The 13,824-nt window shown below is 38.0% G+C and overlaps 1 pseudogene; it reads left to right on the top strand.

Moving 5' to 3' along the window:
• Nucleotides 1-70: 70 nt before the first annotated feature.
• LOC139035898 (craniofacial development protein 2-like) overlaps nucleotides 71-13,824 on the top strand; it is a 191,540-nt pseudogene continuing 177,786 nt past the window's right edge.

Raw genomic sequence — 13,824 nt, forward strand, 5'->3', positions numbered from 1 at the left:
CAGAGAGGAGCAACCTCACGTCCAAGGAGTGACGGCTGGGCCTCGCAGGAGGCCAGAGAGGAGCTACTCCATGTTCAAGGTCAGGAGGGATGACCTCAGCCAAGGTAAGGAGCAGCGGCTGCACTTTCCTGGAGCAGCCGTGAAGAGATACCCCACGCCCAAGGTAAGAGAAACCCAAGTAAGACGGTAGGTGTTGCGAGAGGGCATCAGAGGGCAGACAGACTGAAACCATAATCACAGAAAACTAGCCAATCTGATCACAGGACCACAGCCTTGTCTAACTCAGTGAAACTAAGCCATGCCGTGTGGGGCCACCCAAGACGGACAGGTCATGGTGGAGAGGTCTGACAGAATGTGGTCCACTGGAGAAGGGAATGGCAAACCACTTCAGTATTCTTGCCTTGAGGACCCCATGAACAATATGAAAAGGTAAAAGGATACTGAAAGAGGAACTCCCCAGGTCAGTAGGTGCCCAATATCCTACTGGAGCTCAGTGGAGAAATAACTCCAGAAAGAATGAGGGGATAGAGCCAAAGCAAAAACGATTCCCAGTTGTGGATGTGACTGGTAATAAAAGCAAGATCCGATGCTGTAAAGAGCAATATTGCATAGGAACCTGGAATGTTAGGTCCATGAATCAAGGCAAATTGGAAGTGGTCAAACAGAAGATGGCACGAGTGAACATCGAAATTCTAGGAATCAGCGAACTAAAAAATCCTTTACTTTTATTTATTCCTTCTCCAGTTCTCTTATTTTTCCTATATAAACCTAGGCATCTTTCCTATATACTTTCCCCTTTTTTTCTGAAAACTTCTTTTAACATTTCTTGAAGGGTGTCCTAGATATACATTGTCTTTATTTATTTCTGAAACTATTTATATACCCTTATTTTGAAGGATAATTTCACTGTATATAGGAGTCTAGGTTGATAAAATTTTCTTTCAACACTTTAAATATGTCACTCTATTGTCCTTTGTTGACAATTTCTGGCTAGATGTCTACTATAACTCTTGCTCTTGTTACATACAAGAAAGATAACATACTTTCCCCCTTTTATTCTTTCATAGCTTTGTATTTGTCTTCAGTTTTTTCATTTTAAATATATAATATGGCTAGATGTGGCATTTTTGGTAATTTATCCTGCTTTGAATTCTCTAAGCTTCCTGTATTGTGATTTTGTGTCTATCATTAACCTTAAAGTATTCCTGGCTATCTTTATTTCTAATATTTTCTGCCCCATTGTACTTTCTTCTTCTTCTAGTATCCGATTATGTATCCTAACACCTTTTGAAATAGGGCTTGTGTTTTGAGATACTTTGCTCTATTTTCATTCATTTTGAGAGGTATCTGTTTACCTCGGTCAAGCTCAACAATTCTCTCATTGGTCTTGTTTAGTTTATTGGTAAGTCAATCAGAAATATTCTTTGTTTCCATTACCATTTATTGATGTCTTGGATTTTCATTTGATTTGTTTTCTTAGATTTTACATTTCTCATCTTATATTACTTAACTTTTCTTTCATGTTCCTACTTTTTTTCATGAGAAACCTGAACCTATTAATCTTAGTTATTTTATGTTGTCTCCTGATATTTCCAGTCAGTCTGAGTCGTATCTGAGTCTGGATTAGATGCTTGCACTATCTCTTCAGACAACAATTATTCCTGCCTTTCACAAACCTTGTGATTTTATTGTTGTTGGAAGCTTACTATGATGCATTCAGAAATAGGAAATGTGGAAAATAGGTTTTTATTGTGAGATTTTATGTACATGTGGATACTTATTGGGCTATGCTCAGTATTTTCTCTAATTGTAGATTCCAGAAGCTTCATATTCCTCTAATACCTTTATTTGTACCCCCCTGTTATTTTTAAGGGGCTTCCCTGGTGGCTTAGATGGTGAAGAATCTGCCTGCACTGAGGGAGACCTGGGCTTGACACCTGGGTTGGGAATATCCCTGACCCCCTGGAGAAGGGAATGGCTACCCACTCTGGCATTCTTGCCTGGAGAATTCCATGGACAGAGAAGCGTGGCAAGTTATCTTTAAACTTCCCTATGATCTCCTCATTAGTAGAGTCTTTGCCTCAGTATTCCTTCTGCTGTAATACACAGTTACTACACTATAATATTAAGGAGTGAAGAAAGAGAAGCAACCTGTCATCTTATGATTGTTATTGTTCAGTTGCTAAGTCAAGTACAACTCTTTGTGACCCCATGGGCAGTAGCATACCATTCCTCCCTGCCCCTCACTATCTCCTGGAGTTTGCCCAATTTCATGTCCATTGAACGGGTGATGCTATCCAACCATCGCATCCTCTGCTGCTCTCTTGTTCTTTTGCCTTCAATCTTTCCTAGCATCAGGATCTTTTCCAATGAGTTGGCTCTTTGCATTAGGTGGCCAAAGTATCCTATGATTAGATCTTATAATTATGTCTCATTATTTATTGGCAAATAGCCTTCTGTTCCAAAAAACACTTTGGTTCCACTTCAGATGATTAATTTTCTTCTCCCTCTGTCAGACCTATTAGATGATATTTTTTGGATCATCACTTTGAGAATTTGATGGTTTCCTTGAGGCAAAACCCCCAATATTGTGGGGAACCCCTAAGACTGTTGTTCCCAGAACTTTCTCTCTTCAACTAGTTATCACTCAGCCTCTAGTAATCTTCAAAATTACCATTTAAATGTTCCCACCTGCTTACTGCTCCTGTGGTTTCTACTCCAAGCACAGCTGTGACTCTCTAGATTCACTCATGTCTCCTGATTTGGAGATGGCAGATTTCCCTGTGTCTTCAGTTCAAGAAGATGGGTTAGAGAATATTTACTGAATTTTAGCTTGTTCAGCTTCTTCTTACTATAACGATGAGAAGGATGAAATCCAAACACTTTGATTGTTGTAGCTGAAGCCATAACTCCTTCTCTCTCTCTAAATAACACTTTTGTGGCAAATCACAAAAGATATTCACATGCGTTGCTCCTTCCTATTACCTCCTTACATTTGCAAGCTTTCAGTAACATGATTGCACACTTCTCAGGTTGTCTGGTGTTAAGTTTAATGCTTCAAAGATGTGTTGGAAAAGTGTTTATGGGTGTAAGGGACATATATGTAAGAGATTGAGAATACCTACATATAGGGATCATCTAAGGCCTTGGGAGTTTTGATGTTACTCAAATAGATGTAAACTGTTCTTTTAACAAGCACAATAAATCAAGCATGACATATGCTGAACATTGATTTGAAAAACTCACAGTGAGATACTTCCTGTGTTACACTGATCCTCTCTTCAGAGTAGATTCAGTTTGCATAAGAGTATGTCTGGTCTTCTGAAACAGAAGCTTATAATCTTAATATATATCAACTTTTGGCTCAGGTCCACATGTACCCATTTTTACACATACTACTTTACCTGAGAATGAGTAATTTTTACATTTCAGACATAATACATGAATTATTACCAACACTCTGTAGAGCTATAAATTTCTGTGCCTTAACATATTATTAGGCACAAGATATACACATCATTTGGGAGAGATCATTCCACCTCAGTGTGGCCCTGGCAATTTGATCTTAAAAGAAATTGAAGCTCCTATACATCTCAATAATTTCAATTTCATCTTTGTAATCATCATGTTGTTAAAAAAATTTAGCAACCTCATTTTGAGAATATAGTCTCTCTGCTGATGAGATAAAATGTCATGAGTAGAACAAGTTCAAATAAAACTCAGTTATATATTCAATGGTTTCTACCAAAATCATTCTTTAAAACAAGCATATTCTTGAAAATTGCCAAGGAATTTAAGAGTTTCAGCTGCTTCATAATCACTATACCGTGGTCAGCTTTACCAAGCATTTTTTATGTGATTGGCTAAAATTTTGCTAAGATTACTTAGCCCATTTTAAAAACAGAAATATTTAAAATCCTAGTTGCATTGGGTAAGAGCCAAGGCTTTCTCTAGCTTTTATTTTTTGTAAACATGAAAGATATAATTAGAGACAGACTTTATGAAAGGTGGACTACTGAATAACATAAATCATCAATGTCTGATATAACTGATGCAAGCATGAAAAAATGGGTAATAAAATATGGCAATTTTTTTCTTTTTAGATAAACAAATTTGAATATACAGTATTCTAAGTATAAAGGAATAAACTAAAACACTAAGTGTGTGTATCTCTCTGTGCATGTGTGTGTGTGTGTGTGTGTGTGTGTGTGTGTATGTGTGCATGTATCCTTGGGTCTATGTGTCTGTGTGTGTCTTCATTTGTCTCTTTAGGTTTCTGTACAATCTGGTATAGGGAAAGACCTGTTAACAATTTTATCTCTGGATCTCAAAAGTGAAACTTAATGGCAAGAACTAATAGAAAGTCAAATCGTTTTCTTGGAAAGATGTATCTTATATAAACAAACAAACATTTTTTTTTGGCAGATACATGAGAATATAGTTTTTACCCTCTGAAATAAAGAAAAAAACAGCTGAATATTTAAGAGCTTTCTCTTCTGAACATTTAAAAATATATACCATTTCCTCCTACCCTACTCTCATTATTCAGTTCAGTTCAGTCACTCAGTGATGTCTGACTCTTTGCAACCCCATGGACTACAGCACACCAGGCCCCCCTGTTCATCACCAACCCCTGGAGATTATTCAAACTCAAGTCCATCGAGTTGGTGATGCCATCCAACAATCTTATCCTCTATCATCCCCTTCTCTCTCCTACCTTCAATCTTTCCCAGGATCAGGGTCTTTTCCAATGAGTCACTTTGCATCAGGTGACCAAAGTGTTGGAATTTCAGCTTCAGCATCAGTCCCTCCAGTGAATATTTGGGACTGATTTCCTTTAGGATGAACTGATTGGATCTCCTTGAAGGGACTCCCCAGAATCTTCTCCAACACCACAGTTCAAAAGCAGTAATTCCTTGGCATTCAGCTATGTTTATAGTCCAACTGTCATATCCATACATGACTAATGGAAAAAAACATATCTTTGACTAGATGGACCTTTGATGGCAAAGTAGTGTCTCTGCTGTACAATACACTGTCTAGGTTGATCATAACTTTTCTTCCAAGGAGCAAGCGTCTTTGAATTTCGTGGCTGTAGTTACCATCTGCAGTGATTTTGGAAACCAAAAAAAAAAAAAGAGAGAGAGTCTGTCCTTGTTTCCATTGTTTCCACATCTATTTGCCATGAAGTGATGGGACCAGGTGCCACGATCTTAGCTTTCTGAATGTTGAGTTTTAAGCCAGCTTTTTCACTCTCCTCTTTTACTTTCATCAAGAGGCTCTTTAGTTCTTTATTGCTTTCTGGCATAATGTTGGTGTCACCTGCATATCTGAGGTTATTGATATTTCTCCCAGCAATCTTGATTCCAGCTTGTGCTTCATCCAGCCTTGCATTTCTCATGCTGTACTCTGCATTTAAGTTAAATAAGCAGGGTGATAATATTCAGCCTTGGCTTACTCCTTTCCTGATTTGGAACCAGTCTGTTTGTTCCATGACCAGTTCTAAATGTTGCTTCTTGACCTGCATACAGATTTCTCATGAGGTAAGTCAGGTGGTCTGGTATTCACATCTCTTTAAGAATTTTCCACAGTTTGCTGTGATCCACACAATCAAAGGCTTTGGTGTAGTCAATAAAGCAGAAATAGATGTTTTTCTGGAATCCCCTTGCTTTTTTGATGGTCCAATGGATATTGTCAATTTGATCTCTGGTTCCTCTGTCTTTTCTAAATCCAGCTTGAACATCTGGAAATTCATGTTGAAGCCTGGCGTGGAGAATTTTGAGCACTACTTCACCAGTGTGTGAGATGAGTGCAATTGTGTGATAGTTTGAGCATTCTTTGGCATTACATTTCTTTGAGATTGGAATGAAAACTGAACTTTTCCAGTTCTATGGCCACTGCTGAGTTTTCCAAATGTGCTGGTATATTTAGTGCAGCACTTTAACAGCATGATCTTTTAGGATTTGAAATAGCTCAATTGGAATTTCATCGCCTCCACTAACTTTGTTCATAGTGATGTTTCCTAAGGCTCACTTGACATCACATTCCCGGATGTCTCGTTTTAAGTCCATAACCATCATGGTTATTTAAGTCATGAATTTTTTTTTTTTTGTATTGCTCTTCTGTGTATTCTTGCCACCTCTTCTTAATATCTTCTGCTTCTGTTAGGTCCATATCATTTCTGTCCTTTATTGTGCCCATTTTCCATGAAATGTTCTCTTGGTATCTCTAATTTTCTTGAAGAGATCTCTACTCTTTCCCATTCTATTGTTTTCCTCTATTTCTTTGCATTGATCTCTGAGGAAGGCTTTATCTCTCCTTGCTATTCTTTGGAACTCTGCATTCAAATGCATATATCTTTCCTTTTCTCCTTTACCTTTAGCTTCTCTTCTTTTCATAGTTATTTGTAAGCCCTCCTCAGACAACAATTTTGCCTTTTCACATTTCTTTTTCTTGGGGATTGTCTTGATCACTGCTTCCTTTACAACGTCAGGAACTTCTGTCCATATTTCTTCAGGCACTCTGTCTATCAGATCTAATCCCTTTCATCTGTTTGTCACTTGCACTGTATAATCATAAGGGATTTGATTTAGGTCATACCTGAATGGTCTTTTCATACTGAAAAGAGTTGACTCATTTGAAAAGACCCTGATGCTGGGAAAGATTGAAGGCGGGAGGAGAAGGAGATGACAGAAGATGAGATGGTTGGATGGCATCACCGACTCAATGGGCATGAGTTTGAGTAAACTCCAGTAGTTGGTGATGGACAGGGAGGCCTGGTGTGCTGAAGTAGTCCATGGGGTTGCAAAGATTTGGACACAATTGAGCAACTGCACTGAACTGAATGATCTAGTGGTTTTCCCTATTTTCTTCAATTTATGTCTGAATTTTGCAATAAGGTGTTCATGATCTGAGCCACAGTGAGCTTAGATTCAGAAAAATGTTTTGAATTCTGATCAGTTCTGTAACGTCTGGCAAAAGGAAGTGAATTGATATACATATGTGTTCTGTTTTCCAGACAAGAATACTGGAGCGGGTTGCCAGTGCCCTCCCCAGGAGATCCTCTCAACCCAGGGATTAAACCCAGGTCTCCTGCATTTCTACTTAATTCTATACCCTTTGAGCCATCAGGGAAGCCAAAGAATAGTGGAGTGGGTAGCCTATCCCTTCTCTAGGGGACCTTCCTGACCCAGGTATCAAACCAGCATCTCCTGCATTGTAGGTGAATTCTTTACCATGGAAGCTCTTTACTGAGCTGCCATGGAAGCCCAGTGACTCAAGAAAAACATCATTGAAAACAATTATGCACTATGACCAAGTAGGATTTATTCCAATAATGCAATATCACTTCAGCATTCAAATATCATTAATGTAATTCAGCATATTACAAAATAACATAGAAAAAGCCTTATAGTCATGTCAATAGGAGACAAAATAATTCATCAAGTCAATATATTTCCATGATACAAAATCTCAAAAAACCAGGAATTAAAGCTAACTGTACCTCATGATAGCAGAAAGTTAAGAAGATCAAAAAAACCTCTTGTTAAAACTCAACGTTCAAAAAAACTAAGATCATGGGTAACTTTATGGAAAATAGGAGAAAAAGAGGAAACAGTGAGATATTTTGTTTTCTTGGGCTCCAGAATCACTGTAGATGCTGACTACTGCCACAAAATTAGAAGACACTTGCTCCTTGGAAGAAAAGTTGTGACAAGAGACAGCGTATTAAAAAGCAGAGATATCATTTGCCAAGAAGGGTCTTTATAGTCAAAGTTATTGTTTTCCCAGTAGTCATGTATGGATATGAAAGTTGGACCATAAAGAAGGCTGACTGCTGAAAAATTGATGCTTTTGAACTGTGGTGCTTGAAAAGACTGTTGACAGTCCCTTGGACAGCAAGAGGATCAAGCCAGTCAATCCTAAAGGAAACCAGTCCTGAATATTAATTAGCAGGACTGATGCTGAAGCTTAAGCTCCAATACTTTGGCCGTCTGATTTGAGCAGCTGGCCCATTGCAAAAGACCCTGATACTAGAAAAGATTGAAGGAAGGAGGAGTAGGGGACAACAGCAGCTGAGATGGCTGCATAGCATCACCAATTCAATGAAATTGAGTTTGAGAAAACTGTGGAAGATGCTGCAATCCATGGGGCTGCAAACAATTGGACACGACTTAGTCACTGACTACAACAACTAATGAATACCGATAAACTATAGTAAAATATTAGTGACTGACATCCAACACTATATAAAAACTGTTGTACACTATGACCCAGTGTAATTTATTCCAGCATGCAATATCACTTCAGCATTCAAATATCGTTAATGTTATTGTTTTACCTACTCAATAGACATGAATTTGAGCAAACTCCAGGAGATAGTGAAGGAACAGGGAAGACTGGAGTGCTGCAGCCCATGGTGTCACACAGATCTGGACACACCTTAGTGACTAAATAGTTCAGTTCAGTTCAGTCTCTCAATCGTGTCCAACTCTTTGTGACCCAAAGAACTGCAGCACTCCAGGCTTCCCTGTCCATCAGCAACTCCTGGAGTCTACCCAAATCCATGCCCATTGAGTTGGTGATGCCATCCAGCCATCTCATCCTCTGTTGTCCCCTTCTCCTCCTGTCCCCAATCCCTCCCAGGATCAGGGTCTTTTAAAATGAGTCAACTCTTCTCATGAGGTGGCCAAAGTATTGGAGTTTCAACTTCAGCAATGAACACCCAGGACTGATCTCCTTTAGGATGGACTGGTTGGATATCCTTGCAGTCCAAGAGATCCTCAAAAGTCTTCTCCAACACCATAGTTCAAAAGCATCAATTCTTCAGTGCTCTGCTTTCTTCACAGTCCAACTCTCACATCCATACATGATCACTGGAAAAACCACAATCTTGACTAGATGGACTTTTGTTGACAAAGTAATGTGTCTCTGCTTTTTAATATGCTATCTAGTTTGGCCATAACTTTTCTTCCAAGGAGTAAGCGTCTTTTAATTTCATGGATGCAATTACCATTTGCAGTGATTTTGGAGCCCCCCAAAATAAAGTCTGACACTGTTCCCACTGTTTCCCCATCTATTTCCCATGAAGTGATGGGGCCAGATGCCACGATCTTAGTTTTCTGAATGTTGAGCTTTAAGCCAACTTTTTACCCTCCTCTTTCACTTTCATCAAGAGACTTTTTAGTTCCTCTTCACTCTCTGCCCTAAGGGTGGTGTCATTTGCATATGTGAGGTCACTGATATTTCTCCCGGCAATCTTGATTCCAGCTTGTGCTTCATCCAGTCCAGCATTTCTCATGATGTACTCTGCATATAAGTTAAATAAGCAGGGTGACAATATACAGCCTTGACGTACTCCTCTTCCTATTTGGAACAACTCTGTTGTTCCATGTTCAGTCATAACTGTTGCTTCCTGACCTGCATATTGGTTTCTCAAGAGGCAGGTCAGGTGATCTGGCATTGCCATCTCTTTCAGAATTTTCCAGTTTATTGTGATTCACACAGTCAAAGGCTTTGGCAAGTAATCTTGAGAAAGAAGAATGGAACTGGAGAAATCAACCTCCCTGACTTCAGACTCTACTACAAAGCCACAGTCATCAAGATAGTATGGTACTGGCACAAAGACAGAAATATAGATCAATGGAACAGAATAGAAAGTCCCGAGATAAATCCATGAACCTATGGACACCTTATCTTTAACAAAGGAGGCAAGAATATATAATGGAAAAAAAGACAACCTCTTTAACAAGTGGTGCTGGGAAAACTGGTCAACCACTTGTAAAAGAATGAAACTAGAATACTTTCTAACACCATACACAAAAATAAACTCAAAATGGATGAAAGATCTAAATGTAAGAACAGAAACTATAAAACTCCTAGAGGAGAACATAGGCAAAACACTCTTGACATGAATCATAGCAGGATCCTCTATGACCCACCTCCCAGAATATTGGAAATAAAAGCAAAAATAAACAAATGGGACCTAATGAAACTTAAAAGCTTTTGCACAACAAAGGAAACTATAAGTAAGGTGAAAAGACAGCCCTCAGATTGGGAGAAAATAATAGCAAATGAAGCAATAGACAAAGGATTAATCTCAAAAATATATAAGCAACACCTGAAGCTCAATTCCAGAAAAATAAATGACCCAATCAAAAAATGGGCCAAAGATCTAAACAGACATTTCTCCAAAGAAGACACACAGATGGCTGACAAACACATAAAAGATGCTCAACATCACTCATTATCAGAGAAATGCATATCAAAACCACAATGAGGTACCATTACACGCCAGTCAGGATGGCTGCTATCCAAAAGTCTACAAGCAATAAATGCTGGAGAGGGTGTGGAGAAAAGGGAACCCTCTTACACTGTTGGTGGGACTGCAAACTAGTGCAGCCAATATGGAGAAGAGTGTAGAGATTTCTTAAAAAACTGGAAATAGAACTGCCATATGACCCAGCAATCCCACTCCTGGGCATACACACCGAGGAAATCAGATCTGAAAGAGACACGTGCACCCCAATGTTCGTCGCAGCACTGTTTATAATAGCCAGGACATGGAAGGAACCCAGATGCCCATCAACAAATGGATAAGGAAGCTGTGGTACATATACACCATGGAATATTACTCAGCCATTAAAAAGAATTCATTTGAATCAGTTCTAATGAGATGGATGAAACTGGAGCCCATTATACAGAGTGAAGTAAGCCAGAAAGATAAAGAACATTACAGCATACTAACACATATATATGGAATTTAGAAAGATGGTAATGATAACCCTATATGCAAGACAGAAAAAGAGACTCAGATGTACAGAACAGACTTTTGGACTCTGTGGGAGAAGGCGAGGGTGGGATGTTTTGAGAGAACAGCATATATATTATCTATAGTGAACAGATCACCAACCCAGGTGGGATGCATGAGACAAGTGCTCGGGCCTGGTGTATTGGGAAGACCCAGAGGAATCGGGTAGAGAGGGAGGTGGGAGGGGGGATTGGGATGGGGAGTACATGTAACTCCATGGCTGATTCATGTCAATGTATGACAAAACCCACTGCCATGTTGTGAAGTAATTAGCCTCCAACTAATAAAAATAAATAAATAAAAGACTTTGGCATAGTCTACTACCTGATAAAAGGCATCTACAACAATAAAAAAAAATCAAAAACATTATGTGTCCTATAAAAAATTTGTCACTTTCCTCTTAAGATTGAGAACAAAGCAAAGATACCCATTCTCACATTCCTATTCAATTTCATACTGATTATCCTAGCCATTAAAGAGAAATGTAGATAACATTATTGTCTACTTAGAAAATCTTGATAGACTGATCAGACAACTACTAAACTATTAGATGATCCTGATAAGCTTGTAGGACACAAATTTAGGATGTAATAATCAAGAGTTACTTACAAGTTTTCAATAAATGATGCCTACAATAGACTTTTTTCTTATAAACTGAGAAAATTAAAATAACTTCCAACACTGCCTCAATGTGTTGAAGGAATGAGATGAAAGTAAATATGAAATGGCTCTCTATATTATAAAAAAATTAGTTAAATGAACTGTATTATTTGTCAATAATTTCCAAATAGCATTCAGTTAATAGAAACCATTTTTGAATGTCCTCAAACATGATCAAATTATTTAACAACCCTAAAAAGGTCAATTTTACCAGCAAGACAAAAGTATAACATGAGATTAAAAAAAAAATTTACAATAGTGCCAAAAGTAATTCAATACTTAGGGATAGATAATATCTAGGACTTCTTCATTAAAACCACTTGAAACTGCTGAGAGCCATAAAAGAAGACCTAAATAAATGAGTTGTGTTGTGCTTATGAGATGGAGGGCTTAGTATTTTTGAAATTTTATCTAATCACAAATTAATATATAAATTCCCAAAAACTTCCAATAATAATTCAAGCAAGACTTTTAGAAATTATTGTTTATTATAAAATCAATAAAGAAATATTTATATATAAAGGCCAATCATTTTAAGGAAATAAACAAAGTTGCAGGAAAATACCAATTGATTTTAGCACTAAAAGTAAATTCCAGTGCTAGCCAGATGAATGACTGGAAGCGATTTACTCTCCAGCCTTAAAAACATTATAAAAAAAGGGGGGGGGAGAAAGAAAGAAAGGAAAGAAAGAAGGAAGGAAGGAAAGAAGGAAGGAAGGAAGAAAAAGGAAACAGAAAATACATGTGTCTTCAAATTTTCATTACATATTATTTAATTTAGTGTTTTACTTTGGTTCATGCATTATCTTCTAAACTAGACTATACACACTTTGCGAGACAAAACTGTATCTAATACTCTCCCTATATATACACTTCAGCTCTCCATATATATGGTTTCTACATCTGCATATTCAACCAACTATGGTTTAAAAATATTCAGAAAAAATTTTCAGGAATTTCCAAAAGGTAAAACTTGAAAGCTCTGTGCACCAGCAATTACTTGCATAGTATTTACATTATATTTGCTGTCATAGGCCATGAAATTAAAAGACGCTTACTCCTTGGAAAAAAAGCTATGACCAACCTAGACAGCATATTAAAAAGCAGAGACATTACTTTGCCAACAAAAGTCATCTGGTCAAGGCTATGGTTTTTCCAGTAGTCATGTATGGATGTGAGAGTTGGGCTGTGGAGAAAGCTGAGTGCCGAAAAATTGATGCTTTTGAACTGTGGTGTTGGAGAAGACTCTTGATAGTCCCTTGAACTGCAAGGAGATCCAACCAGTCCATCCTAAAGGAAATTAGTCCTGAATATTCATTGGAAGGACTGATGCTGAAGCTGAAACTCCAATGCTTTGGCCACCTGATGCGAAGAACTGACTCATTTGAAAAAACCCTGATGCTGGGAAAGATTGAGGGCAGCAGGAGAAAGGGATGACAGAGGATAGGATAGTTAGATGGCATCACTGACTCGATAGACATGAGTTTAAGTAAACTCCAGGAGTTGGTGATGTACAAGGGGGCCTGGTGTGCTGCAGTCCATGGGGTCGCAAAGAGTCGGACCAAACTGAGTGACTGAATTGAACTGAGGTGTCAAGTGATCTAGAGATAATTTAAAGTATATGTGAGAGTGTGTATAGGTTATATGCAAATATTATACCATTTTATGTAAGGGAATGGAGAATCCATCAATTTTGGTATGGGAAGAGATCTGGAACCAATCCGTCTTGGGTTGATATCCAAGGGCTGATTGTACTTTGACATTCAGAAAACCTATAAACTACCACGTTGAAATAGAGGTTTAGAAAAAGTTGAAAGTGCACTAAACAACTGTTACATAGCTATATGAAGTAAAAAGACTTATGAAAGAACATGTTTTGAAGTTATTTAGACTTGGGTTTTAATTCAGGTCTCCCGTTAATGTAACTGGTTCTCCTTGGGCAAGTTTGCAACTCTTAATTTTCTCATGAAAAATAGCTGGAAAAATGCCTGCCTTATTGATCTGTTGTAAAGATTTGATGGATTATATAAACAGATTACTTTGCATAGTAATGGACATACACTACCTGCTCGTTATATATAAGCTCTCTGGTTTCCTCTTCCTAACATCTCCATGTTTTATGTAGTGAAAACCATGTTATAAAAAGTGTTTGGACTTTTCTGTACACTACTGCTTCTGCACATGAATTTGAAAAGCTAGAAGTAGATGAAGTCTTAACGGGCCCCTGAATATACATAGTCATTTATTTCCTATGCAGTCACTGGTAGTTCTTAGACTCAAGCTCTGTAAATTGCTACCTTTGAACTCCTCAAGGACAGGTTTGATTGAGGAGAAAACCCAGGAGAGAATAAAAA

The sequence above is a fragment of the Odocoileus virginianus genome, chromosome 7, assembly GCF_023699985.2.
Source record: "Odocoileus virginianus isolate 20LAN1187 ecotype Illinois chromosome 7, Ovbor_1.2, whole genome shotgun sequence".
NCBI lineage: Eukaryota > Metazoa > Chordata > Mammalia > Artiodactyla > Cervidae > Odocoileus > Odocoileus virginianus.